Genomic DNA, 12,406 nt, shown 5'->3' with positions numbered 1-12,406 from the left:
ACAAATTATTAAACAGACAGGTGACAGTGTTTTTTTGTAATGGATGAGTTAATTACATTAATATAAACAAACAAGTTGTTGAATATGACATTGGCAGAATAATGGTTAGCTTTTCATCACTTTTTTTTTTTTACGCATTAGTGTATGTAATTGTTTTTGTTACTCAGAGTTGAAATGGTCATGGTATCTAAAATTCTGTATGTGCAGTGTTTTGCTATGAAACATTGCACATAGAGAGTTTAAGGTTCATTGCCTGGCCTAGAACAAGTGTTCCAGGTTGGCGAATGTCAATTAGGTGCATAGTTCTATGAACAGAATGTATTTTATTGACTTAGCGTGATCAACCAATGCTCTCAGCTAATAAACGGCCAAGAGGATCAGCATCCGGCTTCTGTAGCTCTGCAAAATCCAGATTTTTTTCACAGCAAGCTGGAGAGGACCCTTGACTTCCAGCAAGACCAGGTAAGTGGACAAACTATTGCAAAACAATTTGCCCCATTAACAGGGAATGGCACCAGGGTGCAGCAGTTTGTTGTGTAACCTTTTAAGATTTCAGTACACTAGATCTTACAGCATACTTACTGTTTTGTACTGAAAACAACTTATTCTGGTTTGTTCCTGACGGAAACAGTGGTGCAATTGTTTGTGATTCTTACATCTATAAAGCTTCCTTCACTTTGTATATTGAAAACCATGCTTGGTACTAGTTTGACTCTTCTTTGTAGAGGTAGGAAATATTTCATAGTATATATACACATTGCACAGTCTTGAATGATGAAGGGTTCTGGTCGTGGAATCTCAGTTGACATTTTTCATAATGCCTCACTGTGCCATGCCTTCAAAAGCTCTCCAAGGCATAATCTAGAAGCATTACTGTTTACACAAACAAATCAGTACATAATAAATGTGTCACATTATTCACTGGTGAAGATGTCAAATGAAAGCATGGCTAAGCATCCTTTTAATACCAAAATCAGTTTCTGCAAATCCTGTGATGCCTCCTGTTACTCCTATCTCAGTTGAGGATATATGTATATCTGACAAACTCATGGTTCACAATACTGTACAGAAAACACAATTACTATTGTAGTCAGGGTTGCATTATCCAATGGCAAATAGAGATATTTGTCCAGGGTCCTTTTATCAAAGAGACCCCCACAGCCAGATAAGCAGATAATGAGGAAATGGACTGGAAGGAAATTTACTAGAGAAAAAGCACAAATACTAGTCAATTGGGCCTACTACTGTTCAGGCATGACTGGCTCAGGTATAGGAGTGTCTTAAAGCAGTCCTGATTGTAGTGGATCCACAGAATGTGATTTGCAGACTCCACAACTAGAGTATTGGATTACATGAATATTTTTTGTAAATATAATGACCTCAAAAACTAAAAGTAACACTACCCAGTTTAAGATAAATTGTACATTCGATAATATGAACAGAGGGTTATTTAAGAAATGCATAGCATTTAGGCAACCTTTTAGCAGCATTGTGCCGAAATAAGATTGTGATGTTCCGTAGCGTGCCGGTCCTATTTTTTTAAATTGAGGTATGTTGCTGTGTATTCTGCTTGTTATTTATACTGCAGTTGCTTTGTATCGTATTTGTGCGTATACAGGTGATACTCGAAAAATTTGAATATCGTGCAAAAGTTCATTTATTTCAGTAATGCAATGTAAAAGGGGAAACTAATATATGAGCTAGACGCATTACATGCAAAGCAAGATAGTTCAAGCCGTGATTAGTCATAAGTGCGATGATTATGGCTTACAGCTCATGAAAACCCCAAATCCACAATCTCCGTAAATTAGAATATTATATGCAATCAGTAAAACAAGGAGTATACATAGAACAATATCGGACCTCTGAAAAGTATAAGCATGCATATGGACTCAGTACTTGGTTTGGGCCCCTTTTGCAGCAATTACTACCTAAATGCGGCGTGGCATGGAAGCTATCAGCCTGTGGCACTGCTGAGGGGATATGGAAGACCAGGATGCTTCAATAGCGTCCTTCAGCTCTTCTGCATTGTTCGGTCTCATGTCTCATCTTTCTCTTGGTAATGCCCCATAGATTCTCTATGGGGTTCAGGTCAGGCGAATTTGCTGGCCAATCAAGCACAGTAATCCCACGGTCATTGAACCAGGCTTTGGTGCCTTTGGCAGTGTGGGCAGGTGCCAAGTCCTGCTGGAAAATGAAGTCAGCATCCCCATAAAGCTAGTCTGCGGAAGGAAGCATGAAGTGCTCCAAAATCTCCTGGTAGACTGCTGCGTTGACCCTGGACTTAATGAAGCACAGTGGACCAACCCCAGCAGATTACATGGCTCCCCAAATCAAAACAGACTGTGGAAACTTCACACTGGACTTCAAGCATCTTGCAGTGTGTGCCTCTCCATTCTTTCTCCAGACTCTGGGTCTTTGGTTTCCAAATGAGATGCAAAAGTTGCTCTCATCAGAAAAGAGGCCGTTGGACCACTGAGCAACAGACCAGGTCTGTTTTTCTTTAGCCCAGGTAAGACGCTTCTTGTTTGTTGTTCAGGAGCAGCTTGACAAGAGGAATATGACATCTAAATCCCATGTCCAGGATCCGTCTGTGTGTGGTTGCTCTTGATGCACTGACTCCAGCCTCAGTCCACTCCTTGTGAAAGTCCCCAACACTTTTGAATGGCCTTTTCCTGACAATCCTCTCCAGGCTGTGGTCATCCCTGCTGCTTGTGCACCTTTTTCTTCCACACTTTTCCCTTCCACATAACTTTATTAATGTGCTTTGATACAGCACTTTGGGAACATCCAACTTCCTTCCCAATTACCTTTTGAGGCTTTCCCTCCTTATGGAGGGTGTCAATGATGGTTTTCTGCACAACTGTCAGGTCAGCAGTCTTCCCCACGATTGTGAATCCTACTGAACCCAGACATAGACCATTTAAAGACTCAGAAACCCTTTGCAGGTGTTATGGCTTACTTAGCTGATTAGAGTGGGACACTGTGAGCCTAGAATATTGCACCTTTTTCACAATATTCTAATTTATTGAGATTGTGGATTTGGGGTTTTCATGCGCTGTAAGCCATAATCATCGCACTTATGACAAATCACGGCTTGAACAATCTTGCTTTGCATGTAATGCGTCTATCTCATATTAGTTTCCCCTTTTACGTTATATTACTCAAATAAATGAACTTTTGCACGATATTCAAATTTTTCAAGTATCACCTGTATGAGCTATTATATTGTATATGTTAATGAGTAGTTTGTGGTGGTGTTTATGATACCTATAAATGTGGGCTGCTTGTGAAATTGTGTGTGTGGATGGAAATGTCACATAGTGTGTTTGGTAGTGTGTGTATGTGTGGGGCTGTTTAAGGTATTGTATGTGAGAGCCTGCGTATGGGGTTATGTGCATGTATGTGGATTGTTAGTGGTGTTGCATTTGTGCGGATTGTGTGTGGGCTGTTCGTATTATTTGTTCGAGGGGAGGGTTATTCTGCATTTATGTGTATATCTAGCAGTGTGGGTGGCTTCCCTGGGTTCCAGTAGGGACCAGGCTGGCCAGGTTCAGGTCAAGGACAGGGAAAACTGGTTGCTCTGCAACAGTATGGATTCCCATTCACAAGTGCTGGGAGGATGTGGTCTGAGATTACGTGCTGCAATGCATAAATTGAGGATTGTCCCTTACCGCCTTTTCATATTAGCAGATATCTGAAGTTTCACTGGGACTCCTGCTAGGCCAGACCCTGTTTGGCTCTAGCAGCCGCGAGGGCCGTGCAAAGACACCTTGAGTACTAGATACTAGAAGTATAAATATTTGCAAAAGAAGCACTGATACAAATTTAAACCGCATTTTACAGTTTTTTTTTTAAAAAACAATCTTCTTGGAGAATATTATATATAGGAGAATAGTTTTTATACTTAATGTAATTTTATTTTCCTGGCTATTCTCCATGCGAGCATCACATATGGCTTAGCCATGCCTCTTAGGTGTCAGGATAGTATCTTAAAAGCAATTAATGAATTAACATAATATATCAAGCCCCCACCTTCACAGCCTGCCAGAAAAGATGGAAGGGAAGAAGCGTGATGCTTTACGGTAAGTATAAAAACTCTTTTCTCCTTTCCTAGCTAACCATAAAAGCATCACTTACGAGTAATAACCCGAAAGACCCAGAAGGGAGGTACAACACGTAAGGAACTGCAAAAACATTGTTTAATGATTAGAAGCAACTGCAATCAGAACACCTCTGACAAAGGAAGAGTAAGAATTTTTTTAATTATCCAATTTATAGTGCCTTATGATTTTTAAAGGTAATGAACAGGTAGCTGCCCTGCATATCTCCTCCATAGACACCTCTGCCACGGATACCCATGAGGCAGTAACAAATCTCACTGAATGGGCACTGGGGCTGTTTTCTCCATTGCGATGTAGGCTTTAGAAATGGAAAGAGAAATCCATTTCCTAAGCATTGCTTTGGAAGCAGCTTTTACCTCTTATAGCCCCCAAAGGTAATACAAATAACTTTTTAGATAGCCTGAAAGTCTTGCTTCTCAGTAAATAGGAAGTTTGAAGGCATCTCCTAACATTCAATTTCTTTCATTTATCCTCTTCCAGAGATAAGGTTCTAGGAAGAAAAGTTTGAAGAGAAATCTCTTGATAAGTATAGAAATTCGTAACAACTTTGGGAAAGAGTTAAGGAGATGTTTTCAGAATCACTTCATCTTGATTGAGAAACAATTTACGGTTATCTCTTTTGCATTTCAGAAATCATTCTGGCAGAAGCAATAGCCACTAAGAAAACGGTTTTCAAAGTACAAATAATCTGAAATGTGTTACAGGGATTCAAAATGCTGGTCAAATAGGGCTACAAGAATGAGTGGAAAATCACAGGGAAGAGAGAGACCTAATCAGAGGCTTTATCCGCAATACTGTTTTCATGAATCTGGTCACTAGGGGGTCCAAAGCCCAATAATGGCTTAAGGGAGCTTTGACTAACCACCTTGTCTAAACCATTTTGTAATAATTCCAGGATATCTAAACGAGAAAGGGAAGAAAAACTGAAAGGTATTCTATACACGATAACAGGTTGAAGTAGAAAATGTTCTAGCTTTAAACAGAGGTTCCGCTACTCCATGAGAAATTTCAATAGTAAGACCCTCTCAAAAGCCATGCTGATAGTTTTGAGTAAAGGAAATACTTATTTTGAGACCACTTTATCTCTGTATTTATTGTCCACTTGACTTTCTTAGGCTCAGGACAGAGTCTTAAGTGTCAATCACGTCAGCCGTCACCAGTAACTGCTGCAGGGAATTCGGGATTATTCTAGTTTACTGCAACCAGACAGAAGATGAATATTTGGTTTAACCTCTTTACTGAACCTCCCAGCAGCAGAGAAACCGTTAAACACATAAAGAAAAAAAATAAACCAATCAGAGTACATCTTAGAATATATTAGACTGTGAGGCCCCTCCCAACTCCTCTTTCTTGATGCAGGCGATTAAACGTGTAGTCATCCATGTAAACCAGAATGAAGACAATACTGTAAACAAGTTGATCGCAGTCTGTAGGGTAATAAAGCTGTTCGTATAGACGAAACTTCACACTAGAAAAAACAGAGACACATTGTGAAAGTATAGTCACTTGGACTGGATGTCTGCAAAACAAAAAAATAAATATATCTCTCTCGCGCCATAGCTAGATGAATTAAGATTTACCTAACTAGAACAAGCAGAAACAAGAAGTTTAAAAATAAAGTCTAGGAGCATTGGAATGAAAAAATTTACATGGAAAGCATCTGGGATGGGATACAAAGTGGGTGGGAAAATATTTGCCTCCTGGTAAGAAAATTTAGATTATTCAGTTATTGTAAAATAGAATAAACCCGAATTTTTGGCAAGACAGGAGGCTTCATATAGTCATATGCTAAAATATCCACAAGGGATCCCTGGCCAAAAAGGCAGAAGAGGCGGCAGCACCTCTAATAGAGTGAGCTCCAAAGGATGAATCCACACCTGCCAAAGCAAGGAGATACAGCGGGCAATCGTGGGACAAGAAACTGGTTTATGTAGTCGCACAGGGGACCCGTAGGAGTACGTAGAGGCAGGGGCGTACCTAGAGCATATGGCACCCGGGGCGGGTCCTAGTTTTGGCACCCCCCTTCCCCCTGCACTTTAAAATGTACAAAACACACTTTTTTTAATGTATGTAGCATTGAGCAGTGCTTGCATGTTTCAATGTAAGCATGCTTTTGTATGGAGTAAGTGTGAGTGAATGAATGGGTGTGTTTGTATGTAGTGTTGGCATTTTAATGCAGGCATGCTTTTGTGTGTAGTGTTGGCGAGATGCAGTGGTGTGGTTATATATAATGGTGATGTTTTAATACAGAGGTGTGTTTGTATGTAGTGTTTGCACTGGAATGCAGGGATGTGTTTGTGTGTAGTGTTGGCAAGATGCTGAGATGTGGGATTGCCATATTTAAGGACACCAAATAAGGGAGCTATCTGCTAAACAGCACCCTAATTTGGTATCTTTACATATGGAATCTCACATAAGGGCACCAATTTAGGGAATTCTCTACTAAACAGCTAAAAGATCAAAATTTAAAAAGCCTTTTTCTTAATTTTAATCTTTAGGTTGTTTAGTAGATAACTCCCTAATTTGGTGTCCTTAAATATGTCAATCCCACATAAGGATAACAAATAAGTGAGTTATCTACTAAACAACCTAACAACCTGGTGACAGGGAGGGTGACTGGGGGGGTGACTGGTGACAGGGTGACTGAGGGAGGGGGTGACTGGTGACAGGGTGACTGGAGAGGGGGTGACTGGTGACAGAGTGACTGAGGGGGGTGACAGGGTGACTGAGGGGGTGACTGAGTGGCTAAGGGGGGATGACAGAGTGACTGGGGGGGTGACTGGTGACAGAGTGACTGAGGGGGGGTGACAGGGTGACTGAGGGGGGTGACAGGGTGACTGGGGAGGTGACTGGTGACAGGGTGACTGAGGGGGGGTGACAGGGTGACTGAGGGGGGGTGGGGGGTGACAGGGTGACTGGGGGGTGACTGGTGACAGGGTGACTGAGGGGGTGACAGGGTGACTGGGGGGGGTGACAGGGTGACTGAGGGGGGTGACAGGGTGACTGAGGGGGTGACAGGGTGACTGAGTGGCTAAGGGGGGATGACAGAGTGACTAGGGGGTGACTGGTGACAGGGTGACTGAGGGGGGTGACGGTGACTGGTGACAGGGTGACTGAGGGGGGTGACAGGGTGACTGAGGGGGGTGACAGGGTGACTGGGGGGTGACAAGGTGACTGAGGGGGTGACAGGGTGACTGGGGGAGTGACTGAGGGGGGTGACAGGGTGAGGGGGGTGACTGAGTGGCTAAGGGGGTGACTGGTGACAAGGTGACTGAGGGGGGGTGACAGGGTGACTGGGGGGTGACTGGTGACAGGGTGACTGAGGGGGGTGAAAGGGTGACTGGTGACAGGGTGACTGAGGGGGGTGACAGGGTGACTGGGGGGTGACAGGGTGACTGAGGGGGGTGACAGAGTGACTGAGGGAGGGGGTGACAGGGTGACTGAGGGGGGTGACTGATGACAGGGTGACTGAGGGGGGGTGACAGGGTGACTGAGGGAGGGGGTGAGAGGGTGACTGAGGGAGGGGGTGACAGGGTGACTGAGGGGGGGTGACTGGTGACAGGGTGACTGAGTGGGGGGGTGTCAGGGTGACTGAGTGGGGGGGTGTCAGGGTGACTGAGGGAGGGGGTGAGAGGGTGACTGAGGGGGGATGACAGGGTGAATGAGGGAGGGGGTGAGGGTGAATTTACAATTATATTAACTTACCATGATCCAGGGGCTGTCTCTCTCCATCCCAGCCCAGGTAGTGCAGGAGGTGCAGGCAGAGTGGCCGCAGGGGAGAAACCTGGCAGAATACATACTCTGCGCCCCCTGCTGGCACACTCCATAACAGCATCCCTGGTGCTCAGTGATGACTCAGAACACAGGCTGGGAATCCCCTCCCTGTGCTCTGACTCACTCACTGAGCGCCTGAGCCGCGAGGGAGAGGACGACCAGCAGGAGGTACAGAGTGTGGCACCCCCCTACTGGATGGCACCCGGGGCGGACCGCCCCCCCCTTAGTTCGCCACTGCGTAGAGGAGATGTAGTGCTGAACACAGCGAGCAACAAAGAGAGATGGTCTGTCTGGTAAGTAATTGCTGAGAAATTAGCTTTAGTGCGGCATGAAATGTTTAAACGTACACCTTGGGGAGTGAAGTCAATTGCATGGAAATCAAATGCTTGAATATCCGATACTCTCCGAAAAGAAACTAAGCAGAGAAGAAGAGCTAACTTGGCCGACAGTTGTCGAAGAGAAAGTGCCTCATTAGATGGCCATGTTTCCAAGAAGGACAAAACAAGAACGACATCCCAAAACTGAAAACATTTAAGAGCAGGGGGTCGAGCAAGACAAATGCCTCGCAACAGTCTACAGACAGAGGGATGTTTCCATACTACCGCATTGTCAATAGGAACATGAGCTGTCAAAATTGCGGAACGATTCTTTTCAGAGAAAATGCAGTGTTTACATTACAGCCTAGTGATAGCTTCACTGGCCACTCCTTAGATGGCTGTTGGAGATCCTTCCTGGGTCACGGCTGCCTAAAATGCAACCAAACATTCAGTATCTCCTCCCTCTGCATGCAGACACTGATGTTCCTCATAGAGAGATTAATTGATTCGAATCATCTCTATAAGGAGATGCTGATTGGCCAGGGCTGTGTTTGAATTGTGCTGGCTCTGCCCATGATCTGCCTCTTTGTCAGTCTCATCCAATCCTATGGTGAAGCATTGTGATTGGATCAGACTACCACTTCTGCTGATATCAGCAGGCAGTGGGCAGGTCTAAGGGAAACAGAGCCAGAGCTAGCAGCTCCAGACTTGAATAAAGTAAGATTTTGCTATTTTTAGGGAGGCATGAAGGGACTGGGGGGAGGGCGGCCTGGTGAGCAATTCCAAACTCACCAGGCCGAGAGGTAATAGTAAGTCTAGTAAGTCTAGTCCCGGAAGTCCATGAGTGCCATAAGAGTTCTCGAGCAGTATCCGAAAGTCCTGAGACATTCCAGGATCCCCTGAAACAGTCCAGGCCTCTAGCTGGAGCTGACCTTCAACACGAGAGGGTGAAAGTTGTCTGTTGGATCTTTGAAGAGATTGTATGCTGCCAGTAATAATAGTGGGTAATCCACTGACATTTCCAATAGACTGGGGAACCATGGTTTGGTTCGCCATAAAAGGATCAGCAGTATTATTGAGGCTCCCAGAGTCCTGAGATGATGGAGTGTTCGAGGGATCATGGAGAACAGAGGGAAGGCATAAGCTCCGGTCTTCGGCCAGGATTGTAGGAAGGCGTCAACTGCTAGAGAGGTCGGAACCGGCAACCAACTGAAAAAGGAGTCTGTCTGACGATTCAGCTGAGAGGCAAATAGGTTGAGGTTGAAAGGACCCTGAAGTAGATGGAGACAATAAAAAACGTGTGGGTCCAGTTGCCAGTCGCTGGAGTCCCTCCAGTTTCGAGAGAACCAATCTGCAATTAGGTTGTCAGAAAAGGGCAGATAGTCTGCTCGAAGAATGCTTGTCTTGTGTGGCCTCTAAGCCTATTTCGATGCCTTTACAGGGATCTTTACCCATTTTTGTTAGAAAAGTGACCAGGAGAGGGTCAAGTTCAGGGGTGACAGCCACCTTATCAGGGATGCTAGGCCGTGGGCATGCCACCCTCAATTTAGCTCTAACCTCCTTTTCTAACGGCTTACGAAGCCATAATCTTCAGTATTTGGCAATTTGATGAGGAGGTGTCCATTCTGCAGAGCGAGGGTGTCTAATACACCGTAGGTCAAAAAGAGGACAGCCTGTGGTACCCAGGAGGATATCGTCCTTACTACTATCTATTTTAGTATTAGTCATGGGATCAGCGTCCTGTAAGGACTGGTTTTGGGGTAGGAGAAACGTCTCCGTAACATATTCAGGCGGGAGGTCTTTATCTGAGTACCCTGCACCATATTCGTCCACCAGTTTTAGGTGATAGCTAGATGTTGAACCATTTAAGGGGTCAAACTCTTTGTTAAGAGTTCATTTGGCATGAGACAATTTAGCAGGTTTTTCTGGGGCTTTACCTTTGCCAGCAGAAGCACTGTCACCCTTCCAAGGGCATTTGCATGGCGCTTCGTCATGGTCAGAGACCCTGGAGTCATCAGAATCAGACAACTGAGCGATGGTGGCCGCAGGGGCCGATAATGGTTGCTCATGGAACGCTGCCAAGTCCTTGGGGATAGAGTCTGCAATTGCAGCTTGAAGCCAGGCCTTTAGTTCTGCTGACACTGCAGGGTCTGGTTGGTCAGACATGATGACCAGTTCCATGATAGTGGGATCACCACAACAAGTATACCAACGGGTATATATATATATATATATTTGTGTTAGGTGCTTATGATAGTACAGTGTGAAATACCATAAATAAATGTAGGATAATAAAAAGAGCAAGTCGGTTGTGGTGTGCCAGAACCGACGATGAGGTAGGCCTGAGAAAGAAGAGGGCCTACCCAGGAAAAAGAAAGATAGAAAGAAATACATGTTAAAATGTGGTGTGGTGGGAGGGTCATTCAATGCTGACCTCGAACGGTAAGGAGCAAGGTAAAGGGAGTGCCTTAAGTAGGCTAGGAGTAGAAAACCAGCACCTCCCACAAATCCAGGCAAAATTGCCTTAATACTTGTGTTAGGTGCTTATGATAGTACAGTGTGAAATACCATATATAAATGTAGGATAATAAAAAGAGCAAGTCGGTTGTGGTGTGCCAGAACCGACGATGAGGTAGGCCTGAGAAAGAAGAGGGCAAAAATTAAGTAATCAAATTTATTACAGACAAACCAATACAGATACATTTATCAACCAGACATGGTTTTGAAAGCATCCCTTAATTCTTGTACTGGGTTCGGTATGTATCGTGAGTAAGCGGATGACTTCCAGCGCCCCAGTGTTTTTATAACATGAGCTGGGATGTTGACACTGGAGGCTGTGGACGCTGCTGCTATACGAAAGGAGTGCCCTGAGTAGTTGGCTGCGTTGAGGCCCAGTTGAGTGAGCAAGGACCTGACGTAGGTCATGAAGGTTGTAGTGGTACTGAACCTTGTAGCTGTAGTAATGGTTGTGAGGGCAGTAAGTTATGATGCTGTATGTATGCATCAAGAACCCTGACGGGACACCACCTGTTGTGCGTGGGATCGTATGGAATGTTTACGGGTATGTGCTGACTGGTTTTGGAGTGAGGTAAAGTCAGGATGTAATGATCCATGTGTTTTGTTAAGTGGGAATAGAGGAGGATAGGAGTAGATTGGGCTGTGGTTGTTGTAGTGAACTCTCTAGGTCTTGGAAATCCATAGAAAGCTATGTATATTGCTGTTTTGATGATAGAATTTGTATTGGTGTCAAACGGTTTTAAGTCAAGCAGGTTAGACAATGTTTTGAAGATATTGTTATCTATGGGTAGCCTCTGGGCTGTATGTGTGGGTTCTGATTTCTGAATGCCTCTGAGTATGGTCTTAATCTGGTGATAGGCCATGAAACTATTGTTATTTGGGTGTAAGATTAGCATATGGTGTTGAATGCCAGTGAGATAGAGTTTGATGGTCTTATATGACATTTTAAGTTTAAGGTGGCAAAAAGAAGCAAAACCCAAAAAAGATGTCCTAACAAATGGTTGTATGATGTTATGTTTCAGAAGGAATCTTTTGAAAAGTGTGAAAGCCCTGTTGTATGTTTTGTGTGTATTTTTTGATATGCCAATTTGAGTGCCAATTGGGACAATGTCCTGCTAAACTGCATGATTGTTTCTAGTCCAGTATGAGTTGTTGAAATGTTGGAGTGATGGTGGCTGTGGGCGCAGCTGACGGGAGTGCTTGATGAAAAGCCTGAAATTTAAAGCGAGACAAATTGTCAGCAGCTGTGTTACATATACCTGGAACATGGAAACAACATAGGAAAAAATTATGACAAGCTGCCAACCAAGTGAGTTTCCTCAGAAATCTCATGATCGTAAGGGATTTGGAACGACCTTTGTTGATGATGTGACAGGTTGCCTGGTTGTCTGAGTAACAACGCACTGGCATATTAGCCCATAAATGACCCCATGCTACGGCAGCCGCCACGATGGGATAGATCTCAAAAAGAGCTGAGGTAGTGGAAAAACCTTCCAAATCCTGAACTGCTGAAGGCCAGCTGCCCAAAAGCCATTCGTTCCCAAAAATTGCTGCAAAACCTGTGGTAGATGCCGCATCTGACCAAATGGTAGGAGATGAGTCAGTCAATTGAGGGAGGAACATACTTTTACCATTCCAAGTGGTTAAAAATCTCTTCCACGTGTTTAGATCTGC

The 12,406-nt window shown here is 44.3% G+C and overlaps 1 protein-coding gene across 1 annotated transcript in view; it reads left to right on the top strand.

Moving 5' to 3' along the window:
• Window positions 1–12,406, top strand: part of AHCYL2 (adenosylhomocysteinase like 2) — a 198,520-nt gene that overhangs the window by 150,912 nt on the left and 35,202 nt on the right. The window lies entirely within an intron of this gene.

Source organism: Pelobates fuscus, chromosome 3 (assembly GCF_036172605.1).
Source record: "Pelobates fuscus isolate aPelFus1 chromosome 3, aPelFus1.pri, whole genome shotgun sequence".
Taxonomy (NCBI): domain Eukaryota; kingdom Metazoa; phylum Chordata; class Amphibia; order Anura; family Pelobatidae; genus Pelobates; species Pelobates fuscus.
The sequence above is the reverse complement of the archived record's forward strand: the minus strand, read 5'-3'. Positions and strand labels throughout refer to the sequence as shown.